Here is a 16,810-nt window from a genome sequence, read left to right as displayed (position 1 = left end):
TGACACAACTAGGACAGCAGACACAATGCAAAAACAACAAACACTCCAAAACAACTCTCCAGCTCATTCAATACACCACCACTGCAAAGCACAGACACTAAAACGTTGACTTATTGTGAAAGTAACTTTACAGTTCCTGATTTGCAGCATGCAGGATCCATTACATCACTTCCCCTCATCCATTACTTCACTTTCTGGGTGGATGTGGCACGTTTTCAGACTATGTGTTGTTATTTTTTGTACGCTATCGCTCAATGGGTCTATTTCACTGAAGGCCTAACAATGGAATGCTTTTTTAAGGGGGGTAAAGCACTATCTATCACCTATGCGGCGGCAGCAATATTTCATGCTGAATGGAGTAGCGCCATTTTTTGGGGATGCGAGAGATCTACATTGTGTTTTGTTATGTTTTGAGATGTGCAGTTCATGTAAATATTAACAGTGCATGTTGTTTTGTGTGTGATGGGTAGAGGTGAACTGTTTACACTGTTTGCACTTGTGGCATATGTGTTTATTTAAGTGTACATATGTGTGTGATCATCTGGTTCATGGATCACACTAAGGATAGTGCACAAACACCAGTGGTTGCATAATGGTGCACCTTCCCAGAGGTGCTCTGTGTGCTAGGTTATTAATGTCACCCATTTGCATTGCATCAGCTTCCCTCAGGGATGTCAGTGACTACCACTTCCATGGGGTCAGTGAAACCACATCAATGACAACTCAGCCTCCAGCCAAAAAACACAGTGGAGGCGTCAGGTTGTAGTCAATATGTTAAAGCGTGCAGCTATTGCCAGAACACACCTGGAAGGGGATGTATGGATTGTGCTATCCAATTGTTTACATAAGTGATATTTGTATCCCCGGCTCATACCATAAAGGACAATGTGATTGTGGTCTGGTAGGTCACCATTCATTGTTTGGTGTGTCCTTCAATATATTGCTGCATAAATTACTCCATACCTACACTATGCATCAAGACAGTGTTGCTTGTGCATAGCAGTGGGTGTACACATGCAGCACTGTGCCATTGGCAAAATATGATATGTAGATTTAGATTTTGTATGTGTTAATTGAGACAACTTTCTGAATGTGACATGGGGGTAAGTTAGTTGTTATAGCATATGTAGACTATAGTTTTGGTAGTGTGTTCCCATACTCATCCCATGTGGAACCCTGCTGATGCACCATACAAAGAGTGGCCTCTACTGTCAGGCACAAGTTTGAGGCCTAACACATGACTTGCATCAGGAGAGACACATACACAGCCTTTGCCCACCATCAACACTACCACACCAGGGCCATTGTAGCTGACAATGAAGGACTATCCGCTACAGGTAGTTGGCATGCACTCTATTTTACGTGTTCCAGAGGATGTTCAAGGCTGTTTTGTACACAGTGCTACATACATAATCTCTGTGACATATTAGAGGACAAATGTGGCATTTTAGTGGCTTAGTGTGAGTATGGAATTCAGGTGCTTACACAGTGTTAGTTCTCTGACATTTTATTTACAGATAGATGTACAATGTCTAATTTTTCATCAATGTTTCCTATGATGTTGGACAATCATGCTTCAGTAAAGACATCTATGATGATGTTGCCCCTTTGCCTTATTGCGGCAACTGATGCTCCAGGTTGTTGAGGCTCCTTATCGTCCTCCTCATCCTCATCCCCAGTATCATCTGGCCATGGCACATTGAAATGAGAGAAAATTAAAATGAAGAGTTAACTGTGCCTCTCGAGGCCGGGTCACCCCCTTGCTCCCTCGCCTGCTGACCTGATAGCCAGCCAGCCTCCTTGCCAGCCAGCCTCCTTGCCTGCCTGCCTGCCGACACCGTCGCCCCCCAGCACCCCCGAGCGGCCCAGCCTCTGCTGAGCCGCCCGCTCGCCACTTTTTCCCGCCGCTGGCCCCCTGCGGCCCCGCCCACCACCGGCCCATTGGCCCAGCCGATCGCCCAGACCAGCAGACCCGCCCTCCCGTCCCCCTTCTTATGATGCCCCCGGAGCGACCGCGCAGCGGACGCGCGCAGCGGGAGCACCGATTGAGCGCCGAAGGTGCGCCAAAGGTAAGCCCGTCTGCGACCATCCGCGCCTGGACCGCGCCCAGCGCCAGGACCCCTGGCCCCCACCGACGGAAGCCGCCCCGACGGACCTACGACGCCACCGAACTCAACGCACTCAACACCGGCCGAACCCCGGGCTGCTGCCGAGCCACACCGAGACGCACCCACGGACCCTTCAGCTGCCACTCCTGCAACTTCACCTGCAACCGGACCCACGCCACACCAGCACCCACCAAGCCGAACTCCAGCAGCACCCACCTGAGGTGCATCCTGCTCAACACCCGCTCCATCCACAGACACGCCGTCGAGCTCTGGAACCTGCTCGACACCACAGACCCAGACGTCGCCTTCCTCACGGAAACCTGGATGAACGCCTTCTCAGCGCCCGACATCGCCATCGCCATCCCGGACGGCTACAAGATCATCCGGAGGGACCGCGTCAACCAGACAGGAGGAGGCATCGCCATCATCCACAGGAACACCATCTGCATCACCACCAACACCGACGACAACCTCGCACCCGCCGAACACCTGCACTTCCAGATCCACGTCAACCCCAAGACCACCGTCAGAGGCACCCTCATCTACAGACCCCCGGGCCCACGCACACAATTCAGCGAGGACATCGCCGACTTCGTCAGCCCGCTCGCCCTCCCCTCCGCCGACTACATCCTCCTCGGGGACCTCAACTTCCACCTGGAGAACAACAACGACCGCAACACCACCACCCTGCTGGACAACCTCGCCAACCTCGGACTCAAGCAACTGGTGACCACCCCCACCCACTACGCCGGACACACACTCGACCCGATCTTCTCTTCCAGCAAGGACATCGCCTTCAGCCACGCCACGGGACTCCACTGGACGGACCACAGCTGCGTCCACTTCAGCTTCAGAAGAACCACGCTCCACCATCACCAGCAACAGGTTCCCCGCAGAAGCTGGAACAAGATCACTGCAGACCAGCTCGTTACCTCCCTGAGCAAGAACCCTCCCACCAGCACAACGAACCCCAGCCAAGCGGCCACCAACCTCACGAAATGGATCAGCGACTGCGCAGACGACCTCGCCCCTCTGAAGACCCAGCCGAGCAGACCCGGCAGCAAGAAAGCCCCATGGTTTAACGACGAACTCAAGAGCTCCAAGAAGAACTGCAGAGCACTCCAGAAAACCTGGCGCAGAGACCCAACACCGGACAACATGACTACCCTCAAGCTCGCCACCCGAAAACACCACCAACTGATCCGCGCCACCAAGAAAACCGCATTCAAGGAACGACTGGACAACAACGCACACAACAGCAAGGAACTCTTCAACATCGTGAAAGAGCTCTCCAACCCCAACGCCGGAAACAACGACATCACCCCTTCGCAAGACCTCTGCAACTCCCTCGCCTCCTACTTCCACAACAAGATCGTAGACATACACAACAGCTTCAGCACTCAACCGACGCACGCCACGACCGAACCACCGCCCCCCTCCACCACCCTCCGCGCCTGGACCCCGATCAGCACCGAAGACACCATCCGCACGATGAACTCCATTCACTCCGGATCTCCGACAGACCCCTGCCCTCACCACGTCTTCAACAAGGCCGACGCTGTCATCGCACCCCACCTGCGGGACATCATCAACACCTCCTTCGACATCGCCACCTTCCCGGAGAGCTGGAAGCACGCCGAACTCAGCGCTCTACTCAAGAAACCATCAGCAGACCCTACCGACCTCAAGAACTACCGCCCCATCTCGCTGCTCCCGTTTCCGGCCAAAGTCATCGAGAAGACCGTCAACAAGCAACTGGCCGCCTTCCTCGAGACGAACGGCTCCCTCGACCTCTCGCAGTCTGGCTTCCGGGCCAACCACAGCACCGAGACCGCCCTGATCGCAGCTACAGATGACATCCGAGCCCTGCTCGACAGCGGAGAAACAGCGGCCCTCATCCTCCTGGACCTCTCCGCGGCCTTCGACACTGTCTGCCACCGTACCCTAGTACAGCGCCTCAGCAACGTCGGAATCCAGGAGAAGGCACTGGAGTGGATCACCTCCTTCCTCGCCGGAAGGACACAGAGAGTCCGCCTCCCCCCGTTCAGATCAGAGGCCACCGAAGTCATCTGCGGCGTTCCTCAAGGCTCCTCGCTCAGCCCAACACTCTTCAACGTCTACATGAGCCCCCTCGCAGCCATCGCACGCCAGCACAACCGGAACATCATCTCCTACGCCGACGACACCCAGCTGATCCTCTCCCTCACTAACGACCCCGCCACCGCCAGAGCCAACCTGCACGAAGGGATGACAGACGTTGCCACATGAATGTCGAACAGCCGTCTTAAACTGAACTCGGACAAGACGGAAGTCCTCATCCTGGGATCCTCACCCTCCGCCTGGGACGACTCCTGGTGGCCCCCCGCCCTGGGCAGCGCACCCAAACCCACAGACCACGCACGCAACCTGGGCTTCATCCTGGACTCCTCCCTCTCCATGACCAGACAAGTCAACGCCGTCTCCTCGTCATGCTTCAACATCCTGCGCATGCTACGCAAGATCTTCCGTTGGATCCCCACCGAGACCAGGAAGACGGTCACCCAGGCCCTCGTCACCAGCCGTCTGGACTACGGCAACTCCCTCTACGCCGGAAACACCGCCAAACTCCAGAAGAGACTCCAGCGGATCCAGAACACCTCAGCACGACTCATCCTGGACATCCCCCGCCGCAGCCACATCTCCGGACACCTGAGAGACCTGCACTGGCTCCCGGTCAACAAGAGAATCACCTTCCGGCTCCTCACCCACGCACACAAAGCCCTACACAACCAAGGACCAGGATACCTAAACAGCCGTCTCAACTTCTACGCTCCCAAACGCAAGCTTCGATCGACCAGCCACGCCCTCGCCGCCGTCCCCCGCATCCGAAGAGCCACCACAGGAGGAAGGTCCTTCTCCTACCTGGCCGCCAAGACTTGGAACTCCCTTCCGACCCACCTCCGCCTCACCCAGGACCACCGCGCCTTCAGGAAGCAGCTCAAGACCTGGCTGTTCGAGCAGTAGCGGACTCCCTCCCCCCAGCGCCTTGAGACCCTCCGGGTGAGTAGTGCGCTATACAAATGCTCTGATTGATTGATTGATTGATTGATTGATTGAACTTAATCATTAAAGTACCTTTTCGTTTTCATTTTCTATGATTTAAAAGCATCCAGAAACATAATTTTGCTCTCACAATTCAATATTAATTTGACGAGGACTTATTTCAGAGTTAACCTCTTGGATGCTCATGATGAGCTGAGCTCGTCATGAGCGACGGCGCTCCGGTGCTCACGACGAGCTGAGCTCGTCATGACCGCGCCCGTTCCGTGGAACGCTCGCACGCTGGGCTGATTCCACTGCTGTGCTGAACGTTCCATTGGAATGGGAGCGGTCATGACGAGCTCATGAGCACCGGAGCACCGTGGCTCATGACGAGCTGACCTCGTCATGAGCATGGGGGCGCTGTCCCCCCCCACCCCGCCCCCCAGCACAGCGGGGGAATCCCCCCAGCTGCGAAAGGGGTTAAATACCTCAGTGCTTCATTTCTTCACCTCTGTATTCTGGGTCATAAATCTGACTGAGCACTGATCATCATCAGGCCTTGTGATCTGCAGTCTAAAGATAATAGTGTGAAATAAACACAGATTTCCCTTAACTTTAAAATACAAATATGACCCTGAACTTATTTAAAAATGAACTTAAGCCTGTGAGCTACTCTGAATGTGCCAATGAGCTTCGGATAGCTTGGTATCGACTGGCTGGAGGCATCTGTTCTAAAGTGTACTTCATCCACAACAAGTTAATGAATCACAAATCAAATTTCCTTTAGGGAAGAGAGCTGAATTAAAAAAGTATATTGGTCGTGACACATATATTATGCAAAGTGCAGCACACCAAGATAATTTTTCAGACCATAGGTGGGAGGTAAAGCGATCTGCCCCCAGTACAGCAAGGCTGCGGAAACATGATTTCAGTACTCCGAATGTCTGCTCAGTGATGGATCAGGTACAGTATAGGGCATGATTGTAGGTCTACTGGGCTTCTGTTTGCAGGATCTTTACAGGAATCATGCCCTTGGCATCAGAGAGTAACCTTGGTCTGCTGCAAAGAAAGGAGGTGTTGTATTAGTCAAGACTCATGATAAGGGTTAGCCCAACATTCATTTCCAATCTGGTCTATGTGCAGCTTGCATCAGACACCTTGAAAAACTGTCATGAACATGGTATGACATTGTGTGGAATACAGGCATGCTGGAATTGGCAATGGCTAACACTGAGCTAAACACACAAGTGTGATGTTCTCTGAGATACACTTCCTATTTGTCATTCACATGAGTGCCAATGCCATGCAGGTGAAGATTTGTCACCAGTGAGGTTAGTATCTTTGCGGTTGAGTAGGCACATGTCTCACAATCATCTATTCTGTCAATTTATGGCCACAAGTGTTAATAGACATATGGTAATGATGCACTCTACACTGCAACAGATTCACTGCGTACACTTCAGTGCCACACATCTTGAGGAGAATGTAAGCCATATCTTTCACATGATTCCGTGTCCATGGTTGTACTTCTGTGCCGAAGCCGTGCAGCATATCTCCATGACAGATACATTATGTTCCAGAAAAAAGTATTGGTGGCTGTTATGGGGATGTAGTTTGTGCATGAGGGGGCACCTTGCTGCACAATCTGCCACCTTCGATGACTGCTGTAGTGGTGGCTTCACCAAGAATGTATACATGTTGTGCACATTGGAGGTGATGTATGCATGTGATGTGTGATGTAGTGTAGCGAGGTTGAGTTGATCCCGTGAGGTTAATATATGCCTACCTATTCCAGTTTCAAATGTGTGGGATAGATCTTCATGCCGCCTGCCTGTGGAATTGACATGTGATACACAGATTCGAGACAAGGATTGCCTTGCTTCAAACATTTTTGGGAAAGCCTCATTTAACTATTGGTTTAGCTATGTGAGGGTCCTTGACATAATTGCTTACGCACTAGGCTTCATTTGGCATTTGTAGCCACTAGGCCTCACTGGATGAAACATCTTTTACAACGCAACTTTTACCACGCAGTGCCTTTACGACACATCTTTTACAATGCAAAGCATTACAACGCATTGCGCTGGGGGGCGCTCTAGGATAGGGAATACGTTTAATTTACTGTCCAACACCTTCCCTAGTGTCCACGGGGACTGGAGTTGGAATAGTAAATTAAACTATTCACTATCCAGCACCCCAAAGCGCTATGCGTTGTAAAGGTATGCGATGTAAAAACCGCGTTGTAAAGGCATGCGATGTAAAAGTACGCGTTGTAACGTCATACATCCCATCACTGGACATGAAAAGGTGGAGCTAACCTACATTCAACATCTAGTGACGGAATATGCCTTTCAGTTGACATGCAGCACATCCATGGTTTGTCCACATTCACAAACTCACACAATAGTGAATAGTGGCAACATGTCACCCTTGCACCATGGTGCACATGTGTCAGCTTAGTTTCCAGACGTGACGTATTGTTTTAAGGGACAGATTCCAGCACCAATTCCATACAAACTGTACTATTCCGTCCTTCAATGTGTCATGCAGAATGCTGAACACATTGCAATTAGACATGAGAATGAGACAAGTGATTATGTATCCTCTTTTCACCTATCCTTGGGATGTGTGTAAACGTGTATGATCTTCATTGATGTTGGATGGAAAAAGGCCAACGCAAGGCCCATGATAGAACTCCTGAACGTAGGGTGAATGAAAGATGCACGTAATTTTTGGCTTCCATCAGTGCATACCTGCGAGGCCTTGCAATGTCATGCAAACATACTTAGCCTTGTCACATTGACAGAGCATCATGATTGATGAACTCCATCAGCCCGTTTGACTTGTACATCTGGGCTACAGTGGTGTAGGCAGTGTCGGCTTGTGTGACTTGTAGGAAATGTGCTGCACATATGTCATGTAGTATGGGACAAGTATATGGGGCCACACCAACCATATATGGACTGTCTCATTCAACCCAAGACTGATATGTCATAGTAATCCTACATGATTGAGTGCCTTGTGGTCTGTCATTTTCATTAGATGTACTTACCGACAAGCAGTCCATTCTCATAGGTCCCATTATGGAAAAGCTCATTGATGGCGGAATGCCGGAAGATAAATGAGTCATGTGCACTGCCCGCGTACTTGGCAGGGACAAAATGCCCAGATGGTCAATGATTACCTGCATGTTCACTGAATAGGTGGTTTTCCTGTTGAAGTCAATATGGGATGTAGCAGTAGAAGGCTCAAGTTGCACATGTGTGCAGCCCATTGTCCCCAACACATGTGAACTGAGAACCATGTTCTGTTCAGCACCTCCAAAACGGAATTCCTGGTCATCTCCCCTCTGAACCACACCCCCAAGCTTGACCTCTGGTTGTATCACCTCACTGCCTTCAACTGCACTCCTCTCATCATAGACTCAGCCAAATCGCTCAGAGTCATCTTGGATAAGCACCTGAATGTGAAAAATCACATCAGTAAGGTATGCAAGGGTGCAAACCACTTGATGAGGACACTCAGAAACATCAAACCTTTCCTTCCACAAAACGATATCAAGCAGGTGGTGCAAGCGTTTGTCCTGCCTAGGCTGGACTACAGCAGTGCAACCCTTTGTGGCCTTCCCAAATACTCCCTGGCTCCACTAAGAGCATCACTGAATTCAGCGGCTCGACTGGTTAGAGGCACTAAGGGGAAAAAGCACATTTCCCCATCCTAAAATTTCTGAAATGGTTGCCCTATAAAGCACGTATTCAGTTAAAGATTATCGTTCTGGCGCACAAAGCCCTTCACTTCAATACTCCCACGTACCTGGCGCAAAAACTGGAGCTCTCTTGTGGTGTAAGAGCCTCAAGAAGCGCCAAGACATTCCTCTTGAAACCACTCATCTTTAGGAAAAAGAAAACCTGTCACAGAGCCTTTTTTGGCTCTGCCCCAAAGCTATGAAACTCTCTTCCACCGGAAGTACGCTGAATCTCTTCAACAACGGCATTCAAATTAGAAGCCAAAAAATTATTTATGAATAAATTCTTAACCTAATTGGGCTAGGCACACCCGCTCGAACACATCGTTCTTAGTTCCATTGGACTATCACTTGTTATGAGTTTTTGTGCAGTTGTCCCTGAATATTCGAAAATTCCTGTTTTTTTACTTGTACTTGATGTCGATTTTGCATCTATGTCCTTGCTCCCATCCTATTGCAAAGCGCTCTGATATCCCTCGGAGTCATGTTCATGCTTTATAAAACATTATAAATAAATAAATGTACAAATCCAGCAATGGCATACAAGCCTTGCTTGATGTACTGTTGTTGCTGCACTGTGTTGGGGAAGTGGAGCCACTGGGACGTGAGGCTTAAGATGGCCTCCTAGACAGTGGGGAGGAACCTGGGGAAGAATTCCTGGGATAATAGTGCTACTCTGTCAGTAGTGGGTTGAAAAGATCAAGCCGCAGCTTCATAAAAGTAACGCTGCAACAGCATAAGATCCTTGTAATATGTCCCAGAGTTCCTTAATCCTCTTTGGTGGAGAAATCAGAGGTTTTAAAAATATATTTGTTATAATTGATCCTTTTAATTTTAGAGGTTAGTGGAAATTAAAAAGATTAAGGGGCCAATTACGATGGCGGGCGGACTTTGTCCGCCCACCACTGCATCGGGGAACAAGACCGACCTCCCATGTCGTGGCGGTCCTGCCATGCGAATTAGGATGCGCCTGCCACAGCAGCTGTGGCATCGTGTATTTTTAACATTGTGGCGGGCTGTGCTGTAAGCAGCACCAGCCGCAAAGTCAAAAATACATGTTGCGCATTTGCATGCACAACAAGACAGGCACCGTGCGGTGTCACCCACCTCATGCATGCACCCCATGTGCACCCCCCACCACTGAACACCCAGGGGGCCCGCCACAGGCCCCCAACAGCAAAGACCACAAGCCTTTCCATGGCGGTAACGCTGCCATGGAAATGCTGCTCACCGCCCGCATCATAATATGGATGGCGGTGTCTTGCAGACATTGCCACCATATTGTTCCAGGTCTTGGTGGCGAGGTGGGAGAATGATGTGTAAAAGGCGGTCATTCTTCGGATGCGCTGGACGGTGGCGAGGGCGAGGTCAGCAGAGCAAAGCAGGTGGTTTGGGGTGTAGAAGGTGAGTTGTTTGTTGAGGTATGCTGGTCCAGTGTTGTAGAGTGCCTTGTGGGCATGCGTGAAGAGCTTGAAGGTGATCCTCTTGTTCACAGGGAGCCAGTGCAGGTCCCGCAGGTGATCTGTGATGTGGCTGTGGTGAGGGATGTCGAGGATGAGGCATGCCGAGGTGTTCTGTATGCTTTGAGTCGTTTCTGGAGTTTGGCGGTGGTTCCCGCGTAGAGGATGTTGCCGTTGTCCAGTCTGCTGCTGACGAGGGCCCGGGTGACTGTCTTTCTTGTTCCGGTGGGGATCCATCTGTAGATCTTGCTGAGGGTGTTGAAGCAGGAGGATGAAACGGCATTGACTTGCTGGGTCATTGATAGTGATGAGTCTAGGATGACTCCCAGGTTGAATGCGTGGTTGGTGGGTGTAGGTGCGGCTCCCAGCTTGGCCGGCCACCAGGAGTCATCTCAGGCGGAGGAGGTGGGGCCAAGGATGAGGACCTCCATCATGTCTGAGTTCAGTTTCAGCAGCTGTTCTTTGTCCATTCGGGGACGGCCATCATTCCTTCGTGGAGGCTGGTTTTGGCGGTGTTGGGGTCCTTGGTGATGGAGAGGATCAGCTGGGTGTCATCAGCGTATGAGATGATGTTGAGGTCGTGCGATCGTACGAGGTTGGTGAGCGGTACCATGTAGACGTTGAAGAGGTTCGGGTTGAGGGATGATCCTTGGGGAATGCCGCAGATGATCTAGGTGGCTTTATTTATTTATGGTTTTGTATAGCGCCTGATTCAATTCCCGAAGGGATATCTCTGCGCTTGTGCTTCTACTGGTAATCTCTAACAAAATATTGTGGTTGGTTGGTTATGGCTGTGGTATGGGGAGACTATTCCTATGGCATGGTGTAAAGGTAGGTTTTTAGATTTTTCCTAAAGGATTCAAGGCTTGTGATTTGTTTCAGCACAGGTGGTAGAGAGTTCCAGAGGGCAGGGCCCTTATAGGAGAGGGACCGTCCTCCCTGTCTGGCTCTTCTGTACTTTGGAACCAGGAGTAGGTGATGGCTGCTGGAACGTAGCGTGCGTCCGGGAGTGTATGGAATAAATTTTTCCTTTAAATATCTGGGACCAGAGCCAAACAGGCATTTATGTATAGTAACACATATCTTGAATTTTATGCGTTGCTTTACTGGGAGCCAGTGAAGTTGGTGAAGAAGGGGGCGGGAGGGGGTTCTGGGAGGGCCATTGAGAACTAACCTAGCTGCAGTGTTTTGCACTATTTGCAATTTCTTCAGTTGTTCCTCATTGGCTGATAAATAGAGGCCATTGCAATAATCCATCCTACTTATTATTAGGGTCTGTACAAGCGTTTTTCTGTGGTTGTCTGGTAGAAATGGGAAGACACGTCGGAGCAGCCCAACCACACGGAAACCTGCTCCTGTGACTTGGGTAGTGTGTTCCTTAAGCAGGAGAGCCTGATCCAGGCGGATGCCAAGATTTTTAACTGTTTGTTTCGGGGTTGGGACAGGTCCCAGCTCTAAAGGCCACCAGTCAGGGGACCACGTTAGAGTTGCCCCTCCAAACAGCATAACCTCAGTTTTGGACACGTTGCATTGTAGGTAGTTTTGTGCCATCCAATGTGCCACTGCTCTCATACCGTCCGCAAATGATTTTTGGACTTCAGGTGTGAGTGTGTGGAAAGGAAATAAAAGCTGTGTGTCATCAGCGTATGACACCGGGGTGAAACCATATTTTTTTTTTTTTTTTTTTTTTTTTTGAACTTTTACCGCACACAGCTACCCACAGTGGGTTTCCCGGCGCTAGGGACAGACTGGAGAAGAAGATGTCAAATAAGCCAGCATACTGGTACCAGCTACTTATGTGAACAACAGCGTTTTCAGTGCTCTACGAAAGCGAAGAAGACTGGTCTCTAATTTAATGGCTGTGGGCAGGGCATTCCAATATTTGGGACCAAGGTAGGAAAAAGAACGTCCCCCCATCCTTACCAACTTAAATCTTGGTATGATGAAGTTCCCAATTTCCGAAGATCTTAAGGTACGTTTGGGCCTGTAAGGTTGCACCAGCTTTTGTAGGTATGTGGGTGCAATGCCTTGCTTGATTCTAAACATGTAGCACAGTGTCTTAAACTTTATGCGGCTAAAGATCTTAAGCCAATGAAGATCATGCAAGTCAGATAATGCCGAAGTTCTTCTAGGAACATTCTTCAGAAGTCGCGCAGCTGCATTTTGTACAACCTGTAATACTTTAATAGTGGCTACATCAGCACCCAGATATAGTATATTGCCATAGTCCAGGCGAGATGTTATCAATGCCTGGACAACCGTCCTACGGGAGGAAATGGGAAGCATCCATAAGATCTTTTGTAGCCACCTAAGAGTAGAAAAACAGGTTGCTGCGACCTTAGTGGCTTGCTGCTTCATTGTTAGCTTGTCGTCAATTTGGACACCCAAATTACGTACAGCATGTGTGGGTACAGGGAGTGAACCCATCTCATTTGGCCAGTGCTGAGGGCCCCAGAGGTTCTTATTTTTACCCAGAATGACCACCTCTGTCTTCTCCCCATTCAGTTTGAGACAGTTCCTCTGCATCCAGTCAGCCACAAGAGTGAGGCCCGACTTTAGTGCAGAGGGGTTATTCTCTTCTCGCCCTGATAGGGAAAAGACGATCTGGGTGTCATCCGCGTAAGAGAACAGAGTCAGCCCCGCCTGCTCTACGATGTTAGCCAAGGGTTTTACATAAAGATTGAACAATAGGGGGCTGAGTATTGACCCTTGGGGGACACCCCGCGCTGATGGACAGACCGCTGATGCAGCCTTAGGGGAGAACACTTGAAAGGTTCGCTCACCAAGGAAGGAGGCCACCCAGGCTAAGGCCATACCAGTCACACCAAGAGACCGCAGAGAGTCGAGAAGGATGGAATGTGACACGGTGTCGAAAGCTGCGCTCAAATCCAACAGGATGAGCGCCATAGTTTCACCCTGATCGACACCGTGTCGGAGACTCTCTGTTACTCCAAGAAGGGCAGTCTCGGTCGAGTGGCGGGACCGGAAACCCGACTGGGATGAGTGTAAGAAGCCAGAACTTTCCACCAGTTCAGTAAGCTGGGTATTAATGTGTCTCTCTAACACTTTAGAAAAGATGGGTAACAAGGATATGGGGCGAAAGTTAGCAGGATTCAAAATATCAGCACCAGTCTTCTTTAACAGGGGCACTACCATAGCGTGTTTCCATGGCTGGGGGACATATGCCTCAGTAAGTGAGGTATTTAATAATTTGACAAAGATCTGATGGATGGAGGAATCTAGTTGTTTCAGTATTTTCACTGGAAGTGCATCGCACCGAGAACCAGACCGCACACTATTTAGACAAGAAGAAAAAGAAACATTGTCTAGTGGCTGCCATACAGAGAGTTTGGCGCCGTCATCGACACTAGCAGATGACTGAACAGAGCCAGATGCAGAAGATGTTACCACCGATGACGGGGTGAAAAGATCATAAATCATGTCGACTTTCTTGATGAAGAAGTCAGCTAAGGATTGACATTGAACCGCATCAAGCGCGGGGGGCGCAGGAATAGAGTCTGCTCCTGTCAGTTTTTTTACAACTGAGAAGAGCACCTTAGGGCAGTTTTGTGCATCTGCAACTATTTTTTTAGTAAAATCTGCTCTGGCTGTTTTGCAGCTTTTATGATAGCCCTTCAGAGCTTCTCTATATGCTACTATAATGTTTGCCAAGGGGGCCACATACACGTTGAAGAGCGTGGGGCTTAGGCATGAGCCCTGTGGCACTCCCTTGGTGAGCTCCCTGAAGATGGAGGAATGGGAGCCTAGCTTGACCCCTTGTGATAGACCCGAGAGAAAGCTTTCCAACCATGACATAGCCACCCCCCCTATGCCCACATCTTTCAGTCGGCCGAGAAGGAGTTCATGTGACACCGTGTCGAAGGCAGCGGATAGATCTAACAGCACCAGAATCATTGGGCCTCCTTCATCAAGTGACATCCTGATGTTATCAGTCACTGAGAGGAGGGCTGATTCGGTGCTGTGATTCGGCCTGAACCCAGATTTAGAATGGTCCAGGCCCTCCGCTGCCTCGATGTAGTTTGACAGGTGTGTGTTCACATGTTTCTCGGTTAATTTACTGAGGTATGGCAAAAGGGAGATGGGACGGAGATTGGAAAGGTCTGACCATGGTAGTGCGGCATTCTTTCGGATGGGGTTGACCACTGATTTTTTCCATTCTACTGGTACATGTCCTTCTCTGAGGGAGTGATTTATGACTGTTTGGATATGAGGTCCTAATAGGGTGCTCAAGGGGGCCATCATTTTTGCAGGTACTAGATCATTGGGGGAGCCTGATTTTATATGGCTGGTGAGGAGAGGGAGATCTGCAACAGTTACTGGTGGAAAAGTCAGCAGGGAGGTTTTCCTTTGGGTGGATGTTGAGGAGGGAATGATGTTGCAATTGAAGTTTGGGTTTTTCAGAATTTTTTCATAAATTGAGTTTATTTTGTTTTCGAAGAACAGTGACATTTCATTGCAAAGGGATGAAGAGAAGTCGTCTGGGCTAGCACAGACTGTGGGTTTAGTGAATGCTTCCAGTATTTTGTATAGTTCTTTCGAAGAGTTACCTGCGTCTGCAAGTTGCTGGGCAAGACTGTTCTTTCGGGCCTTTTTTATATTTTTATAATAGTTAGTCTGTGCTTCATAGTGTGCCTTCCTGTTCTCTTCAGTCCGTGTCTTTCTCCATATTTTTCTAACCTCCTACACCTCTGTTTCTCAGCTCTCAGTGCCTCGGTGTACCACTTCTCCTGTTTGTTTATAGGAAATTGTTTGTGTAGCTTCATGGGGGCAAGTCTGTCTATTGCCTCTGTTAGGGATTTGTTAAATTTAGCTAATGCGACCTCCATATTATCTTCGTCCGTTAGAGTGGGTGTTTCCCAAACCCTTTGCAGACCTTCCACAGTTAGCTTGTGCCACTGACGACGCCATATTGGTGGGAGTTTTTTTTTGTGAGGACGTATATTGATAATAGGTAAACAAAATTCCACCAAGTAATGGTCAGTCCAGTCCAGGCTTCCGAGAGGAAAGGAGGGAGGCGGACACTCTGCGTTCTGTCGGTGTGGAGGGAGGTGGTCCAGTCCAGGACTATGTAGCAGATCCCTGCATTGTGAGGGCATGTGCATAGGGTGTGGTGGCAGACGGTGTTGAAGGCGGCTGATAGATCTAGGAAGATGAGGGCCGCGGTTGCTCCGTTGTCTAGTAGGGTCCTGACATGGTCGGTGGCGGCGATGAGGGACGTTTTGGTGCTGTGGTTGCTGCAGAATCCCGATTGGGACGGGTCCAATGCATTGTACTCTTCGAGGAAGCATGTCATTTGCATGTTGACAATCTTCTCGATGACTTTCACCAGGAACGGGAGCAGGGTGATGGGCATGAAGTTCTTGCGGTCCTTAGGGTCCCCCTTGGGTTTCTTGAGTAGGGCGTTGAACTCGGTGTGCTTCCAGCTCTCTGGGAAGGTGGCCGCCTCGAAGAAGGTGTTGATGATCTTCCGTAGATGGGGTGCGATGATGGGGCTTGCTTTGTTGAAGATGTTGTGCGGGCAGGGGTCGGATGATGAGCTGGAGTGTATGGTGTTCATAGTTTTGATGGTGTCGTCGTCGTTGACGTGGGTCCAGGAGAGCAGGAGGTCAGTGTGCCTGGGGGGTGCTGAGTCTGAGGTGTCGGTGGCTGTGTGGGGGGTCTGGTTGTTGAAGCGTACATGGATGTCTGCGATCTTGCGGTGGAAGAAGGAGGCTAGAGAGTTGCAGAGTTCTTGCAATGGCGGGATGTTGTTGGAGTCCGCGCTGGAGTTGGAGAGTTCCTTCACGATGTTGAAGAGCTCTTTGCTGTGGGTAATGTAATGTGCTGAGGTGCAGAAGTAGGTGGTGCAGAATTTACTAAATTTACTTTTGCATGATTAATTAAAATGGCAGCAACATGAAAGTGCAAAATGGATCCTCATAACAATTTTTGGCACATGAGTGCATTGGAACAAAAGCATTGCGATCAACAGCTGCTCGCTTTTCATTGTTCCAGTGTGTCTGGGTAAACCTTTACAACAAAATTCTTTGTCACTGTAAAGTTTTACAGAGATTGGCATGTAGCTATAAAATGTGGAGTCGTGGTGTAAGTTTGGAGAACTTCATGTTCCAAATTTCACAAAAAATCCACACAATTAGCGAATTACGCTAGCGTAATTCAATTATTGGAAAGACCTATGCAGGTTATCTTCAACTGAGGATAATTTTAGGTAACTTCAGATTCCAATGGATAGAGACCCCCAACTTTCCTTCAAAATACTCATTCCTTCAAAATACTCATCCCTGGAGAAGTCGGACACAGTATCGAGGGACCTGACACTTCAAAACTGGTCTAAGGTGTCCTATCCCATCTTCTTTATGAATGGTGTTCTGTTGGACTAGAAGGAGCTGCTTGGGAGTGTCAAGAGCAAGAAAAGACTCCCACACTTTAAGGTTTCAATTACTGTGAAACCTAGC

The 16,810-nt window shown here is 49.5% G+C and overlaps 1 protein-coding gene across 1 annotated transcript in view; it reads left to right on the top strand.

Annotated features, from left to right (window-relative positions):
* Positions 1-16,810, top strand: part of LOC144792100 (putative cation-transporting ATPase 13A4) — a 307,439-nt gene that overhangs the window by 75,955 nt on the left and 214,674 nt on the right. The window lies entirely within an intron of this gene.

Source organism: Lissotriton helveticus, chromosome 11 (genome assembly GCF_964261635.1).
Source record: "Lissotriton helveticus chromosome 11, aLisHel1.1, whole genome shotgun sequence".
Taxonomy (NCBI): Eukaryota; Metazoa; Chordata; class Amphibia; order Caudata; family Salamandridae; genus Lissotriton; species Lissotriton helveticus.
This window is presented reverse-complemented; position numbering and strand designations above follow the sequence as displayed.